Below are 15,724 nucleotides of genomic sequence, written 5' to 3' on the forward strand. Positions count from 1 at the left end.
CCAGGATCACCTCGAGCAGGTCACACAGGAACACATCCAGGTGGGTTTGGAATGTCTCTAGAGGAGGAGACTCCACAACCTCTCTGGGCAGCCTGCTTCAGGCCTCTGACACCCTCACAAAGGAAAAGCTTTTCCTTCTGTTCCTGTGGCACCTCCTCTGCTCCAGCTGGCACCCAGTGCCCTTTGTGCTGTCACTGGACATCTCTGAGCAGAGCCTGGCTCCATCCTCCCCACACTGCCCTGCACTTCTTTATCCCCAGCAATGAGGGCAGCCCTCAGGCTCCTCTGCTCCAAGCTCCAAGCCCCAGCTCCCTCAGCCTGGCCTCACAGGGAGATCTTCCACTGCCTGCTGCAGCTTGGGGGCTCTGTGCTGGACTCTCTCAAGCAGTTCCCTGAAGTCCCTCTTGAACTGGACACAATATTCCAGATGTTGCCTCACCAGGGCACAGTAAAGGGGCAAGAGAACCTCTCCCAACCTATTACCCATAGCCCTTCTAATCCATCCCAGGATGCCATTGGCCTTCTCGGCCACAAAGGCACATTGCTGGGGATGTTCATGGCCAGGTTGGACAAGATCTTGAGCAGCTGTGTCTAGTTGAGAGGCCTGTGGCAGGGAGATTGGGTAGATGATCTCTCATGTCCCTTCCACTCTGAGCAATTCCATGATTCTAATTTCATCCTCCATGTGTTCTTCATTCACCTGAAATTTTACCATCTTTTATTCACCTATGTATTGAAACATCTGCCATGTGTGTGATTTGTCTTTAGAGAAAACCAGTGACTAATAAACAATCTCATGGCTTCTGTCACAGCAGAGGCTGTTGACACTTTCTCTACCTGATGTGATTGTGCCACATTCACATGACTTAAGGAAATACAGGCTCTAGAGCCTCAGGTTTGCAGCCATGGTATCAAACAGTATTTTTCCATCCCACACTTCTCCAACCATTTCCTAGACCAAAGTGAGATCCTATCTTCCTTAGTACTTCATTTCCAACTGAACCATTCTTTTCTAGCCCTTCAGTGCTCTAAAAATGGTAACTTTCAGCAGATGTGTTAAAAATGTTCATTGATGGTAAACTTAAGCACTCAAATCTGTTCTGAAAGACTCTCCAGTTGCCTCCTATCGCTCACCTTTAGTCTCAGGAACTCAGTCATCAGCCACAAGAAACTTTCTGCAGCACTGCAGAGCCAGGAAGGATAATGACTCATCCATGTCTCTTCCCTCTTCTCTGAAGAGTAACCTCAGTTCAAGCATGAGCAGAAGAGCTGTCATGTTAAAAACACGAAACAGACAACTCTTGACTCCTTCAGCTGCTACTCAGGAGTAAAAAAAAAAGTGGTAGACAAACAGAAAACCATCTAAGCTCCTTGAACACTGACCTGCTGGAGAGCAGTGAAGGGGAAAAGGTGCAGATCACACAGAATCACTAATCTATCTGGTTGGAAGAGACCTCCAATATCATCCAGTCTAACCCTGGACCCAGCACTGAAGGGTCAACAGTAAATCCCGTTCCTAAGCACCAGGCCCACAGGCTGTTTGAGCAGCTCCAGGGATGGTGACTCCAGCACTGCCCTGGGCAAAGCATTCCAACCTTTGAGAGCCCTTTCAGTGAAGATGCAGAATGTGAGCTCTGGCTCTGCAGAAGAAGGAGCACTGTGAAGGGGCTCCCAGCCAGACTCGCTCCCCATGGCCTGTGCCTACCAAGGTGTTCAGGAACTGGACTGTGAGTGAGATCACTACGCCTGCTTCTGGAGCAAAGTCACAGTTGTCCTCTAAGGACTTAAGCATTCAGAGCCAAGAAAGTGTAAGGGGAACTGCTGCCACTCCACAGTGGAGGCACATTTCTTATCATTTTCAGAATAACTACAAGTCTCAGATTTACTCTGTTACAACTAACACAAACCCAGATTCCTGCTTTGTGCTACATTCCTGCCTCATGCAGGCACAGATACTTCCTCTGAAAACAAACAATTGCTCTGCTACATGAGAACAATTTTATTCACATGCTGCAATAAATGCCTAACATCTCTGCAAAGATTGATAGAATGGGTTAGGATGGAAGGGACCTTGAAGATCATCTAGTTCCAAACCCCCTGCCACAGGCAGGGACACCTCCCACCAGCCCAGGTTGCTCAAGGCCTCATCCAACCTGGCCTTGAACACCTCCAGGGAGGAGGCAGCCATGACATCCCTGGGCAACCTGTGCCAGTGTCTCACCAGCCTCACTGGAAAGAATTTCTTCCTAATTTCCACTGTAAATCTGCCCTCCTCATGCTTCAATCCATTCTCTCTCTCATCCTGTCACTACAAGCCTTTGTAAAAAGCCATTTTTAGAGAGTGTAAAAAAAGAAGGAGGAAAAAAAAAGTGGCAATTATAAACCACAATTATACACTTTAAAATTCCAACATAATCTCTGGAACTAATGAAAAAAGGGTTTCCCTAACATTCCCTCTCGTGTCTTTAACATTGGTAAGATAAACCTATGCAGGAGAAGACACTAAATCCATTGAGACAAACATTCCCTGAGGTACCTCCTGCATAACAGCTGTGGTGGAAGCTATGCCAGTAACTAATTAAACTTCTGCCTTGGGCTTTAGAAACTTCAATTCATCTATTGCAGATTAATTCTGGTTTTAAAAAGCAAGCACAGAATTTTCTCTGGGAGCTATGTCAGGTACCAAAAAAAACCCCACAAAACCAAAAACCAACCAACCAACAACCAAAAAAAACCCCAACCAAAATCAACCAACAAAACAAACCCACACCAAAAAAAGGTATTACTTAGTTAAAAATCTTTTAAAGTAGAAATAAGCTGTGGAGAAAATCACTGAGGTTGGAAGGGACCTCCAGAGAGCACCCAGTCCAACCCCCCCACTAAAGCAGGATCACCCAGGGCAGTCTGCACAGGAATGCATCCAGGTGGGTTTGCAAAGTCTGCAGAGAAGGAGACTCCACAACATCTCTGGGCAGCTTGCTCCAGGCCTCTGCCACCTTCACTGTAAAGAAGTTTCTCTTCATGTTGAGCTGAAACCTATGCTCAAGTTTGTATCCACTGTTGTGTTATTACTGTGCAAAAGAGCTTGGCCCCCTCCACTTGACACCCACCCCTCAGATATTGATAGGCATTGATCAGATCCCCTCTCAGCCTTCTCTTCTCCACACTAAACAGCCCCAGGGCTCTCAGTCTGCCTTCACAGGGGAGATGCTCAAGTCCCCTAATCATCCTCACAGCTCTCTGTTGGACTCTCTCCAGCAGGTCTCTGTCTCTCAAACTGGGGAGCCCAAAACTGGACACAGTATTCCAGGTATGGTCTCAGCAGGGCAGAGCAGAGAGGGAGAAGAACCTCCTTAGCCCTGCTGGTCACACTTTTCTTGCTGCAGCCCAGGATCCCATTGGCTTTCTTGGTCACCAGGGCACATTGCTGTCCCATGCAGAACTTGCTGTTTACCATGATTCCAATGTCTTTCTCCATGCAGCTGCTTTCCAGCAGGGGAACCCCTAACCTGTGCTGGTGTTTGATATGAGAGGTTATCACATTTCAATAAACATAGTGAAGTGTCATGCTCTTGTGAGTCAGTTGGGCATCCCAGCTGAGCAGACAGAAACTATTTTTCCTTATAAGAAATGAAGTAGCACAGAAAAGAGCAAGGCTTTGCTCTTGACAAAAATCAGCTTCAAAGAGTTCCCACAGAAAACAAGCTGCTCATCCAAAGGGATGATTGTAGCACTCTGTGATGTATCTTACCACCTCTAGTTACCAGCATTCATTGCATTATGCTGCATTCCCCGAGTTGTAAAAAGCCTTCTGGGTGAAGTTATTTGTGACAGTAAACTCCAGCAGTTGTGACTCCTCCCATTTCAGCAGAATGGCTGTGAAAGTGATGTAGAAATGGGTTCTGCAAGCAGCTGCTGCAGCCTTTATCTCACCCTGGTTGCTTTTGTCAGCGTCTTCTCAAAAACATAATGAAACAAAAAAGGCAGTCACATTTCCTTCCACAGCTCATTAGAAGGTATGCAAGAAGGCAGCAAACTGATGACAGCACTCTTTTTGAGTTGCAGCAGAACTCAACAGGTCACTCCCTGACTAGCTGTTGGTCATTCCAGCTGTTGCAACTCCACTTCAAAGGGTAAAACTATTTCCATATTAAGCAGCATTTTCTTCTTTACCGAAAGCTGCAGTTCCTCCACAGCTTCCACAAAGCTAACAGTAAACCCTCTGGTAACACCACTTATGGGATCACTTTAGGGACACTCTATTCATACAAACAAGATGGGTTTGTGTTTTACCCCACCCCCCCAATTAAAAAAAAAAAAATCTCAAATTTAAATCAGAAACACACTGTCATTAACTGGCTTTGCTTGTGGCATGCTCCTCTGAAAACAGACAACTAGATGTTAATCAGGACAGACATTGAGGTGCTGGAGTGTGTCCAGACAAGAGCAATGAGGCTGGGGAGGGGTTTGGAGGCATCATATGAAGACAGGCTGAGGGAGCTGGGGATATTTAGTGTGGAGAAGAGAAGGCTGAAGGGAGAGCTTAATGCTCTCTACAGCTCCCTGAAAGGAGGCTGGAGTGAGGCTGGGATTGGTCTCTTCTCCCAGGTACCCAGCAACAGAATGAGAGGCAATGGCTTGAAGTTATGCCAGGGGAGGTTTAGCTTGGACATTAGGAAAAACTTGATTGAGTGGTGAAGGGGTGGAATAGGCTGCCCAGAGAGGTGGTGGAGTCACCATGCCTGGAGGTGTTGAAGAAGCTGTAGCTGTGATGCTTCAGGATCTAGTTTAGTGGTCATGGCAGTTGGGTTACTATTGGACTTGGTGATGTGAAAGGACTTTTCCAGCCTTAGTGATTCTGTGATTCTCCGTGCATCAGATCATGTTTGAATTTACACAAGCACTGTGGAAGCAGCCCAGGTTCACAAAGCAATAACTGCTGTTTGCCATCTGCACTGCAAAACACGAAGCTTTATGTAGCAACTTTTTATGCTCAGAGGATTATCAGCCAGCATCAACTGGACTGATTAAATGCTGGTGTTAGAGAAGCCACTGCAGCTGCTATCTAAAATTCAGAGTGAAAGCCTTTCTTGAATGCTTAGATCTGTTCTACTGTAAGCAAATATGAAGAGTTATCACTACATGTTGTAGAGGTAAAATTACAGAACCTCACGAGCGATGTTAAATAGTGCAGTCATTAATTAGATACTAACCAAGAATTAACAGGTCTGAACCTCAGTATTAAATGGACACAGCTTGGATCTTGCCAGTCTTAGCCACTGTTTGCCTGCATCTGGGTCTCCAAGGCAGCATTCTTGAATGGACAACATTGTGCAGGCAGGACGTGCACAATGGAGAGCTACCAGGATGATGAAGAGACTGGATCACTGCCTGATGAGGAGAGGCTGAGAGCCCTGGCGCTGTTTAGTCTGGAGAAGAGAAGACTGAGAGGGATTTAATGAAGGTTTATAAATATCTGAGGGCTGGGGGTCAAGAGGGAGTGGACAGGCTCTGCTCGGTTGCACCCTCGGATAGGAAAGGGGCAGTGGATATAAACTGCAGCACAGGAGGTTCCACCTCAACCTGAGGAGGAACTTCTTCACTGTGAGGGTCACAGAGCACTGGAACAGGCTGCTCAGAGAGCTTGTGGAGTCTCCTTCTCTGGAGACGTGCAAGCCCTGTCTGGATGTGTTCCTGTGTGACCTGTGCTAGATTGTACGGTCCTGCTCTGGCAGGGGGGTTGGACTGGATGATTTCCAGAGGTCCCTTCTAACCCCTAACATCCTGTGGTATAGCTGAAATACTCTTGTCCTCCAGCTGCCTTACTTGAAGTTGTGACCCAGGCCTGATGGCTTCTGGGGGCTGTTTTACCGGGGTTGTTTTGAGTTGGTGGTGAGCAGCGACTGCCATGTTTACCTGACCTTTCAGCATGGTACTTCTGGATATGCTGAAGTTTCTAAAAGTTGGGTTGGAAATTTGTAGAAACTCCTGACAGCACTATCTCCACATTTGTGACCTGTCTTTTCTTGTGGGGGACCTGTTCCTTGTCTTTGCTTCTTCCCCTTCTCACTTCTTCTTCCTCCTCCTCTTCTGCTCGAGAGAAACCACTCCATTGGGTAACTGAAACACGCTCAGAGTGGTTTACCTCCAGCCAGCCTGTGCCCAGCCTGGGCTGTTTGAATTTAGCTTGTAGTGAGAGAACAAAAAGACAGCCTTGTGTTTATCACAGGAATGATGGACTATTTCACTGCTGCTTTGTGCTAAATACCTGTACAAGAGAGGACACTCTGGTTCCCACAGAACAATGTCAGATACTAGAGCAATGCCACTCTCAGAGATGCCTGAATTTATGAGGTCTGTGCTGTGCCTATTCCTGCTCTGTCTTAACACAGAATTAAATGAAAGCAGACAGCATGTGTATAGGAGTCACAGAATCACAGAATGTTAGGGGTTGGAAAGGACTTCAAAAGATCATCCAGTCCAACCCCCCTGCCAGAGTAACTGGTATGATCAAGCATGTTTGGTAATTACTAGCCCATCTGCTAAGGCCAGTAATTCTACCAGCTACAAGAAGCCCCTAAACTACAATTTGAAGGCACACCAAATCCTTTAAAAGTCACACACAGAATCACAGAATGAAAGGAGTTGGAAGGGATCTCGAAATACCATCCAGTCCAACCCCGCCTGCCAGAACAGGAGCACCTAGAGCAGGACACACAGGAACACAGCCAGGCAGGTTTTGAAGGTCTCCAGAGGAGACTCCACAGCCTCTCTGGACAGCCTGTATTCTGCTTCTTTCCTGATCAAACTTAGTGCTTCCTCAAACTTTGCTTAGTCACACCACGCTTGCTGCTTGTGTGAAAGCAGACTAGCAGCACAAGCTGCGGAGCTCTTCTCTCTGCACACAATGCGCACCCAGCAGAGAGGAGCTGCAAGGCAACACACCCCTGAACACCACTCCAGCTGTGTGCTGGCACAGCTCAGGTTTCTGCAGAGCAAGGAAATGCTTCATGAACCTTTCTGAAGATGTCACTTGGTGCCCTAGCTACATTTCCTGTGATGGTTTGCATAGTGGAGTCAGCTTAAAGAAGTCATCTCAAAGAACCTTTTCAGATGCCCTATAGACATCCCTTTCACTTAAAAAGCACTAAAACTGTTCAAGCACTCCTGTCTCATCTGCTAACAGTTGAATACAAAAATGGAGTTACTGCTGCTGGGTTATTATGTTATTTGGATCTTAAATGCTGTTCTAGGATCTTGCACATCTTACACATCTGCCATTATTCCAGCAGTCACAATCTGGGTACCAGCTATGGTTGGAGAGGGACTGCTTATGAGGGATGAGGGGAAATGGTTTGAAAGAAGAGATTTAGATTGGGATGTGAGGAACAAGTTCTGCACCATGAGGGTCCTGGAACACCACAACAGGCTGCCCAGGGAGGTACTTGGGGCCCCATCCCTGCAGATCTTCAAGGTCAGGCTCGACAAGGCTCTGAGCAACTTGATCTAGTAGAGGATGTCTCTGCTGACTGCAGGGGGATTGGACTGGCTGATCTTTGGAGCTCCCTTCCAACCCAAACCATTCTATGATTCTACCCTCTGCTTTTTCCACTCACAGAATTAAAACCTTAAACTTCTCTTCTGTCTTCCATGAGAAGTAGAGGCAGGTGGCTTAACTGTATCCAAGGGTACCTACACTGAACCAAGAGGTTTAGCTGCAAATTCCTTGGAGAGAAGGAAAATAAAAAGATACAAAAGGGTAAGGAGAAAAAAAGGAGAAGACTACATTGCAACCAAGTGCTGTATATGCTAGAAATGACCACAGTGGAATTTCCTACAACACTATCAACTTGCAGACTGGAGCAGGGAGACCAGCAGGTATGATTTGTAACGCCCTGGCAGCAGCCCCTACCACTGACTTGATTAAACTAGCTAAACTGGTTTGACTGATCAAGCTTTTACTGGCACAGCCTTTTTGCCTGCTGTACAGGGTTTTACTGGATGGCCCTGAAGCAAAGCTTCACTGCATAGCTGATTCACAGCAGAAGCTCTCTGGCAATCTGTTATACCAACACTCTTACAACCATGAAAGTACTACAGTACAAGCAGAGCAAAAGAGATGCAAGCTCCTACCTCCACTGATGTTGCCCAGCCAGGATGTTTACAAAGAACAATCTGACTTTGTATTATCTTATGCTATGTATTTTTGCAGCAGGTAACATTTACACCATGGTGTAAGTCCTCACTGAAAAGCAGACATCACAGAATTTCAGGGGCTGGAAGAGACCTCAAAAGACCATCTAGTCCAACCTCCCTGCCAGAGCAGGATCACATACACCAGATTACACACAGTCAGAAGAGAAGGAAAAATATTTTAAGTGGCCACTTCACATCACAAAACCCAAGGAGCTCTCTTAGTGCCAACAAATCACAGAATGAACCAGGTTGGAAGGGACCCCTGAAGGTCATATTGACCAGCATCCCCGCAGTGAGCAGGGGCATCGCCAACTACATCAAGCTGCTCAGGGCCCCATCAGATTTGAACTTGAATGTCTCCAGGGCTAAGGTTTCAACCACAACTCTGGGCAACCTGTTCCAGTATTTCACCACTCTTACTGTAAATAACCTTTTCCAGGCAACTACTACTACTACACTGTTCTTCTTTGCACACCTAGAAAAATCACATTGTAATTAATCACTCTGAATCAACTTACTACTTTCCACTGAGGGGGTTGGACTAGATGACCTTTGGAGATCCCTCCCAACCCAATGATTCTGCTCTCTAAAATGCTGCTATGAGTGTAATGGCTGCACAGAACTAATAATGCTATTTAAAGTTCAGGTCTCCTCCTGCTACTATGTATCATGCTCCAATGATATGAGCTTCACTTTTGTTTTTCCCCTCAGGCAGCTAATACTAATTTGCCTTATCTAAAAATAATTGCCCCTAGCCAGTATTTAGCTTTCATTTTGGTGAGTGTGGCCAGATCTGATGAGAGGATACCAAGTCTGAGATCCTAGTCAATTTTTATAACACCACAATCACAGAATTGTCAGGGTTGGAAGGGACCTCAAGGATCATCCAGTTCCAACCCCTCTGCCATGGGCAGGGACACCTCACACTACAGCAGGTTGCTCACAGCTACATCCAGCCTGGCTGCAAAAACCTCCAGGCAGGAGGCTTCCACAACCTCCCTGGGCAACCTGTGCCAGGCTCTCACCACCCTCATGGGGAACAACTTCTTCCTAACATCCACTTTGAATCTACCCATTTCTAGTTTTGCTCCATCCCCCAAGTCCTATTACACCCTGACACCCTAAAAAGTCCCTCCCCAGCTTTCTTGTAGCCCCCTTCAGATACTGGAAGGCCACAATAAGGTCTCCTCAGAGCCTTCTCTTCTCCAGACCGAACAGCCCCAACTCTCAGTCTGTCTTCACAGGATCTAGTAAGAGAGAGCAATTTAGCCTCTCCCTGTAAATCTTGTTTTGCCTTTATGAACATCTGAAAACATCAGTAGGAAAATGTACAGCTGGCAGCACTCATTAGCAAATGGTGTTGGTTAGAATTCAAGTCCCATCTCCCTGCCTGTTGCCCCACACATTCTTCAACAGCAGAAGCAGAGAAGCTCATTTTAGTACCCAGGCTCAAAGGTGTGACTGAGAAAACCTCCACTCATATAACCAGTCTTCAAATAAAATCCACTTCTGAACACAGCCATAAACATTTTCTCTCACTCATAAATATTTTCTTTCACTCTTTACAGTACTCAGAGCTCATGAAGCTCCAATCTGACAGCATAAGCACATGGTACAGAGAATGATAGAATTGTCAGGGTTGGAAGGGACCTCAAGGATCATCCAGTTCCAACCCCCCTGCCATGGGCAGGGACACCTCACACTACAGCAGGTTGCTCACAGCCACATCCAGCCTGGCCTTAAAAATCTCCAGGGATGAGGCTTCCACCACCTCCCTGGGCAACCTGTGCCAGTGTCTCACAACCCTCATGGGGAAGAACTTCTTCCACACATCCAATCTCAACCTCCCCATTTCTATGGGAGACTGGAGAGGCAGCTTACTAACATGTAAGTAACTCCAGGCTTGAGTAAGGAAGCCCTGAAGGAGTTCTCCAAACCCAAAGGAGTCCTTCAAGCCTCTAACTTGTACACCCAGTTTCAGCTGCATGAGCAAATAAAACTCAGAGAGAAACTGCTGGGTGGAGGAACGGAAAGAAAAAGCTTCTAATGGAAACACATGAACCTCAAAAATCACAGTACTGGGAAGGAGATTACACTCACTGTAAAGACACCAAACAGAAATTATCCTTTTCTGAACTCCTGGATCCTCCCTAAGGAAACCACAAAAAGGTGAAAATGCCAGCACAGAAAAGATAAAAATGGGGTCATTATTCCAAAGCATCACTGCAAGTGTCACCAAGGTTCAGAAAGATGAGTAACACACATTCTACTTCTTGTAAAAACTGTGCCAGACATAAAAGATCAACATTATACAACTGTTAAGTGGAGGGAAAAAAAGGTTTAATGAATAAATTTCCTTTTCTTCTTTCTCTCTTCTGTAAAATAAAAGCCCCTTTAAAAATCAGTTCTGATACCACAACTTCTTTAGTTCTGCTGTTTTTCCTAGCATCTATTTCTACATACTATGCACACCTCTGCTACATGCACACTGAGGCATTGATGAAAGCATTTTGAAATCAAATTAATTAAAGGGAGTCTATTTTTAACAAGAGGCTTTAGTTTACAGTTTAATGAGACATTCCTCTCCCTCCACTCACCCAAATTTTATCTCTGACGTCTACCAGACAGTTTGTCTACATGCTCTGCAAAACTTTCACATTGTCTGAGAGGCTGCAGAAGTTCCACCTACCTACTAAAAACATCTGGGTTGACAAAACAGAAACTGGGAAGTTTCTCTACACAGAACAATTCTTCTGCACAGAGCAGTTAAAGACTATGAAAAAGCAGTGCTCAGTCCTGCCAGAACTGGTGCATGGAACTTATTGTACCCTCCAAGTCATTCTAGCAACTTCTGTGAACTGCTTCTATAAGGAATTTATTTCTGTACAACAGTTTGTAAAGGATCTGCCCTCACCTGTTCAGTGAAGGAGGTTTCAAAAAGGAGGCTGAGGAGAATCTCAAGAGGTTCAATAAGGCAAAGTGCAAGGTGCTGCACCTAGGTTGTGGCAACCTCAATATCAATCCAGGCTGGGGGGTGATGAGAGTGAGAGCAGCCCTGCAGAAAAGGACTTGGGGGTGCTGGTGGATGAGAAGATGGGACAGTGTGCACTTGCAGCCCAGAAGACCTATGGCAGCCTGGGCTGCATCAAAAGAAGCATGGCCACCAGGCTGAGAGAGATGATTCTGCCACTTCACTCTGCTCTGGTGAGACCTCACCTGGAGTACTGCATCCACCTCTGGAGTCCTCAACACAGAAAAGATGGCTGGAGCAGATCCAGAAGAGGGCCAAAAGACGATCAGGGGGATGGAGCACAGGCTGAGGGAGCTGGGGATGTTCAGCCTGGAGAAGGGAAGGCTCTGGGGAGAACTTAGAGCAGCCTTCCAGTACCTGGAGTGGGCTACAAGAAAGCCAGGAAAGGAGTTTTTACAAGGGCTTGCAGGGCTAGGATGAGAGGGAATGGATTGAAGCCTGAGGAGGGCAGATTTAGACTGGAGATTAGGAAGAATTCTTCAGAGTGAGAGTGAGACACTCCCTCCCACCTAAACCATTCTATGAATAAACAAAACACTAAGAGTTGCATCTTACCTTCTGTCTGAAGCTATTGGGCATTCATTGGGCCCATGATTTGGCAAGAGCTATGACAGCGGCTGAAGCAGATCTGTAAAGGATCAAGGTCTCATAATGCAGACATGACAGCAACAAGCAGTAAGATAGGCAGTTTGGTCATATGCTGGCAGGGTCCTGGGGCCAGCATGAAGAAGGTCAGAGAGAGGAACCAAACCCAAAAACAGCCTTCAAGCACCAGTAAAGATGGTAAAACTCAGGCGGCAAAAGGAAAGCTGGATGACACAATGCTCTTGGCTTCAATTAGGAAGAGAACTAGCCAAAAGGATGAAGAAGAGTTTCATTTGCTTTGTGCTATCAATTAATAAGCAAATACATGAGACCCCCTAAACTCACTTAAGCATGTTTAAAACAGAAACCAAGGTTTAGCTAAGCTGGGTATGATGAATCAGCCAAAACAGTGGCAATAACTTAGAACCATAAGCAAGCCTCAGAGTTACGAAAGCAGTTTCAGAGGCAGTTTCTGTTGGAAGGGTGTTTGGAATCAGGGCTTTTGATAATACCAGGCTACAGCCTCTGGGAATGTGAATGCCAGCTATCTGGCAGAACAAGTACCAAATTAATCCTTCACAGGGTGCATCATGCAGCAAAGGTTTCGCCAAGCAGCAGAGAGAGACACTCAACACCTTGAGCAGTCCTCAATTACTTGTGGTGTATTTCACTCAAAACTCTCAGTCATTAAAAGACAAACCAAACACCCCCCCCCTCAAACCCAAATAAAAAGAAAAGCAGAAGTCATTACCACTTTCTCTAAACATCATAGAATGGTTTGGGTTGGAAGGTCACCTAGACCAACCCCCCTGCAGTCAGCAGGTACATCCTCCACTAGATCAGGTTGCTCAGCTCTTGTCCAGCCTGACCTTGAACATCTCCAGTCATGGGGCCTCAACTACCTCCCTGGGGAACCTGTTGCAGTGTTCCACCACTCTCATGATGCAAAAGCTGTTCCTAACATCCAATCTGAATCTATTCTCTAAATTCAAACCATTGCCCCTCAGCCTATCATTGCAGGCCTTAGCAAACAGTCCCTCTGCAGCCTTCTTGAGCCCACTTCATCTCCCTGGAGCCTTCTCCAGGCTGAACAACCCCAGCTCCCTCAGCCTGTCCTCACAGCAGAGATATTCCAGCCCCTCAATCTTCTTCAGACTATTCAGAAGTAAATAGAATCACTAAATCATGTTAGCACCACCAGTTAGAACAATTAAGTCTTAAAATCTCTGCTAGCTTTCTTTTTCCTACATGTCCCTCTTGCTCTTACCTTCATTCTTATTTTCTGTTAATATTACTTAACATTTAAGTAATACAAACTGAAAGCCAGTCAGTAGATATACTCTGGATACAGGTTGAATCATTCTCTTAGCACAAATGGAACAGTTGGCAGAATAAGCTTGAATGCAAGCCACAACCCTTCACAAATATGATTAAATGCTGTAGTCATACTACAGGCATCCAAAATATTGTTTCTCTCATACCTTCCTCCTCCCCCCCCCAACCAAACATTAAAAATACCAAAATCAATACCAAAATGTGTCCTAAAGCTGAGGGAATCCATCTCAGGACTACGTAATTACATTGCATGAAAGGTGGAATTACCACCAGGTGTTCTCAAGCTAGCTTCAAACCACAGGGGGAATGAACTGCAAAGCAGTTTCTAGGAGATTTTGCTTTCTGATATTGTTTTAAGAATGCTAACAAGGTTTTTTTGGTCCTGTTGGGGAAAAAAAAAAAAATCAGACACACAGCTGTAGTCTGCACATCCAGAACTGTAAAGTATGCTTTGCAGCACATTTATGTGTAAATGCTGCTAAGCACCTCTAAGGGATTTACCTACAGAGATGCATTTCTCACAGCAGCATGCTCCAACAGTGAAACAATTGCCAGAACAAGTGTGAAAATAAGACCAAAATATAAAAGCACAAAGTTTCTGGTGGGGGAGAATAAGAATAACAACAAATAGCAAACAAACAAAACCCCAGCAACCACCAGAAAACCCAAACCAAACCCACCAAGAGAAATAAATAACCAAACACAAACTTCAGGGAAGAGAAAGTATAAGGTCAGCACTTCTTTGCTTTGGCTCCCAACCTTTTAGGATCAGGTTGGAGAAACATCATTAGCCATCAAATCCTGCCAAGCCTATAAATCCTTATGGAAACTACCTCATGTGGCTACTGCCAAACCCATACTGACTTTCTGTGTAACACATAGCTCCAGACAGTAATAAATAAGTAAGTTCTGAAGAAGTTGAAGCTGCTTCGAGTTCCAAAGACGTTTTCTCTTTGAAACCCAAACTACTGGGCAGTACATTCAGCCCCTCTTTCAATCTCTGACTAGGTTCTCCTCCACCTCAAAACCCCTCTTACCTCTGTGTAGTTCATAAAATAGTCACCTGCTGTTGCCCACAAAACATTCAAGAGCTGACAGCCCCAAACAGCAACCCTTCTTTCCTCAGATTCCACACTCCCACACCACTCCAAGCAATCCCTCACTCAAAGCCTGCCACCAAAACACATCCAACAAACTGATCACCACATGACAGCCAACACCACGCTTGCCCCCATGACAAAACATACAGGATCCATTCTGCTGACTGCAGTGAGCACAGCACCCTTCCCATCCAGCTGAGAATGTCACCGGTTGCCCGCAACACTGAGTGGGGAAGAGCCTCTGCTGCTGCCAGGGAATCTCACATCGCTTCCAGGTGCCTCACTGGGAGCTCACCCATCTCTGAAGCCAGCCAAACAGGTTGAGGTGTGACATTATTTGTAATCAAAGAGTTGGGAATGCCTTGGGCATCCAGGATGGCCCTGAGTGCTGCTGCTGCTGCTCTGTGCTCAGTTCCCTTAGAAAAGTGACCACTGCCAAGTGAGAATACTGACTGGCACAAGACCATCTCGGTGGAGCTGTACCTTTGTGGGGGAAATGAGCTGAGAGAGGGAGACAGACTTAATTTTACTAGTTTTGCTTGCACCATTGTAAGAGTAGTAACAGCAGCACTAATAAATAACACATCAGTGATGCTGCTCCCCACAAAATCTTGATTACTGTTGGCAGAAGTCAAAAGCTCAGAGGCAACACTTTCACATGATGAACCCTACTTGAAAGACAACAAGTTTCTGGCCATACCCAGAAGTTATTATGAGAAACTACTACTCCTGGCTTTCATTTCCCAAGGTGATATTACAGTTAGGACAGAATCACACAGTAGTTTAGGTTAGAAAAGACCTTTGATCAAGTCCAACTGTTTCAAGCCCACCACTAAACCCATAACCCAAAACACTTCCTAAAAAACCAAGTCTAACAAAAAAGTTCACTAATTGTATTGCAAATTCCTGCCATGAATATTAATAAAAAACATCCAAACAAATGAAAAAACCACCCCAAACCAATCTAATAATTCACTTGAGCCATAAAGCAAGTTATCTTTTCAGGTACAGGCAAACATAACACTGCTCTCCCTAGTCTGCAACTGCCTCAGTGCCTTGGCAGATCCCACAACTCTCAGATCTGGATACTTAGGCACAGATGTCACTCAACTAATAGGATCCGGGGCAGCCAGGGAAACAGTGAAGGCAATACAGTTTCACAGATTGCATTGAGTCAGAAGGGACATCCAGAAGTCTTCCTGTCCAACCCCCCTGCAGTCACCAGGGACACCTTCAACTATGTGAGACTGCCCAGAGACACATCCAGCCTGATCCTGGGTGTTTCCAGGGTCATTCATATCCCTAGGCAGCCTGTTCCAGTATTTGGCCAAACTCACTGTAAATAACTTCTTATGCCCAACCTAAATCTCCCCTGCTCCAGTCTGAAACCATTGTATCTTGTCCTGTCACTCCAAGCAGTCCTTCCCCAACTTACAAACTTATGAACTTACAATCACAGAATACACTCAATTGGAAA

At 45.6% G+C, this 15,724-nt stretch overlaps 1 protein-coding gene across 3 annotated transcripts in view; it reads right to left on the reverse strand.

The window, feature by feature from the left end:
* Positions 1-15,724, reverse strand: part of SH3KBP1 (SH3 domain containing kinase binding protein 1) — a 189,874-nt gene that overhangs the window by 140,292 nt on the left and 33,858 nt on the right. The window lies entirely within an intron of this gene.

The sequence above is a fragment of the Dryobates pubescens genome, chromosome 12 (genome assembly GCF_014839835.1).
Source record: "Dryobates pubescens isolate bDryPub1 chromosome 12, bDryPub1.pri, whole genome shotgun sequence".
NCBI classification, from domain to species: Eukaryota; Metazoa; Chordata; class Aves; order Piciformes; family Picidae; genus Dryobates; species Dryobates pubescens.